Source organism: Hippopotamus amphibius, chromosome 1 (assembly GCF_030028045.1).
Source record: "Hippopotamus amphibius kiboko isolate mHipAmp2 chromosome 1, mHipAmp2.hap2, whole genome shotgun sequence".
In the NCBI taxonomy this organism is placed as follows: domain Eukaryota; kingdom Metazoa; phylum Chordata; class Mammalia; order Artiodactyla; family Hippopotamidae; genus Hippopotamus; species Hippopotamus amphibius.
Genome location: NC_080186.1, coordinates 183,130,057 through 183,132,738, shown reverse-complemented (window position 1 = coordinate 183,132,738; position 2,682 = coordinate 183,130,057). Strand labels below are relative to the sequence as shown.

Here is a 2,682-nt window from a genome sequence, read left to right as displayed (position 1 = left end):
TTCTAAATGTTCTGAACTGTTCCACTGCCTCTCCCTGTGACTTGTATCATTCTTTAATCCTGGGAAATTCTTGTCTTTAATTACCTTTTTAAATACCCTACCCCTCCCTCCTCTCCTTTTCCTCCTGTGAGTGGCGGCACTTTTGAATCTGCACACTGTTTCTTCATTTTCCTTTCATACTTACCGTCTCTTCTGCCCTTTACACTGCATTGTTGGAGAATTCCTTGACTCAGTCTTTCCACTCACGCCTACGCCTACACGTCCACTTTCTGCCACGTGGGTTGCGCCCTCTCAGCGCTTCCTCGCGGCGCTGCCCGCGACTTCCAGGAACAGAGGCGGGGAGCGAGCGCGCAGGCGCAGCAGGCGCCCAAACAGGAAACAAACCATCAGCTTGGCCCCGGCCTCATTCAGCAGCTATGGGGGTGTCGAGGCAGTTACTGCGCTCTGTGATCATGGGCGCCCCGGGCTCGGGCAGGGGCACCCTGGTGCTGCGCTTCATCAAACACTTTAAGCTGGAGAAGTTTTCCACTGGGGACGTGCTCCGAGACAACATGCTGAAGGACACAGAAGTCGGTGTGCTGGCCAAGATTTTCATGGACCAGGGGAAGCTCATCCCAGACGACCTCATGACTCGACTGATCCTCCAGGAGCTAAAAAATGTCACCCAGTATAGCTGGCTGTTGTGTGGTTTCCCCAGGACACTTCCACAGGCTGAAGCCCTGGATAGAGTTTATCCGGTACACCTGGTGATGCACCTGAACGTGCCCTTTGAGGTCATCTGGCAACGCCTCACGGCTCGCTGGATCCAGCCAGCCAGTGGCCGCGTCTACAACCTCGAATTTAATCCTTCCAGAGCCGTCGGCGTCGATGATGTGACTGGAGAGCCTCTCATTCAGAGTGTGGATGATAAACCAGACACTTGTCAAGAGAATGAAGATTTATGAAGACCAAATAAAACCGGTCCTGGAATATTACCAGAAAAAGGGAGTGTTGGAAACATTTTCTGGAACAGAAACCAGTGAGATTTGGCCCCGTATGCATGCTTTCCTGCAGACAAAAGTCCCACAGAGACACCAAAAAACTCAGTTACTCCATGAGGAAAAATCTTAGGGATTAGCAAGATAAGCAGAACTCTTCCTTCTTTCATATTAAGTTCCTTGTTCTAAGACTCCACCATGTATGAAATTCTATGAAAATTTTATTAGTTTCATTTCTGTGGATTTTATTCTGGATATTAAGGATATGCCAAATGAGTCTGATACTAAGATTTGTCTTTTGAAACTGTCTAGTGTGTTTTATCCAGCTTTCTTCTATGAGTGTGCAATTAAAAAATGTAAAAAAATGTCTAAACTTTAAAAAATTCTTTTAGACCAAAAGTAAAAGAGCAACTGCTAGTAATCGAACTTTTGTTCAGTAAGAATAAGTGATTGGTAAGGTTTCATTTTTTTTCTGGAAAAGTAAAAAGTTAACATTATACTAATTTGGAGAAAGTATTTCATCAGAAGCTTTTGTGTAGCCAGATGCCAAAAAAGACATTTCTAGCACAGGGGGTGTGGTTTTGTGAGATGCTATCTCTATAAAATTCCAGATAAAAATAACTGGATTTACCAATCCGCTGCAGAATGGTAATTTACTGCTGTCTTTAAGGAGGCCATATGAGCTATATTAATTTTGTTGGTAAACATACCTTTGGTTTACTCAGAATTTCTTATAAAGAAAAAAAAACATTTAGGAAAATATTACTTTGATATGACTTGTTTTCTTCTGAAACTACAAGTTCACTCAGGAATATAACTTACATTAGAAATTGACATTATAAGTTCTTGTATAAGCACCAAAATTGAATAAGTTTTCTTTAATGGAAAATATAATTAATGGCTGATGTTTCAGATGTTACTTAGGTTAAGAAATGTGTGTTTAGGGGACTTCCCTGGTGGTCCAGTGGTTAAGACTGCATGCTTTCACTGTTAGGGGCATGGGTTCGATTCCTGGTTGGGGAACTAAGATCCCACATCCCACACGCTGCATGGCCAAAAAAAAAGTGTGTTTTAGGATCTACTTGCCAGTTCTCTTTTTGATCAGTATGCCTTGGTGAGTAACAAATTAAAGTATTTTTAAAAAGGAAGAATAAAAGAAAACTTGTGACACTGCATAAAATGAAATACTGTATCATTAGGAAATAGAAATAGATCAAGCATGCCTGGTGGGAAATTTCCTTGAGAGAAACAGCCCTCATAATTAGTAAATGGATGTGGCAATAGAAGGGTTAGATAGGTTAGAAAGGACCAAGAAAGTAATTGAAAGTAATTGAATTCAGAATTGCTGAATTTTGGAGTTCTTTATTCCTGATTAAAGAAGTTGATACCTGCTGGCGTTCAATGACATCCTATCTTAAGGGGAAAAAATCTTGCCAGTGTGTGTAATCTGAGCAGCCATTTTAAAATAATCATTTTAGATTCCTTAGGTGGGGTTAGGAGAATGGGTGCTTATGTACTGTGCCCTGGAGTAGTGGGGCAGTTATGAGAAGTGGAGGAGAAACCAGACTATATCTTAACTGATATATTTACTCTTATTTTAGTTGGTGCTAAATCAAATGAAACAAATCCTTGCACAAGCTATTACTAACTGCCTTTGAAAAATTCAGCCCATTTTATTCCAGGCATTTAAAATACAGATATCAGC

General features: G+C 41.2%; 1 pseudogene; it reads left to right on the top strand.

The window, feature by feature from the left end:
- The first annotated feature begins 416 nt into the window (after window positions 1–416).
- On the top strand, window positions 417–1,110 carry LOC130844017 (GTP:AMP phosphotransferase AK3, mitochondrial-like; annotated as a pseudogene).
- Window positions 1,111–2,682: the final 1,572 nt, after the last annotated feature.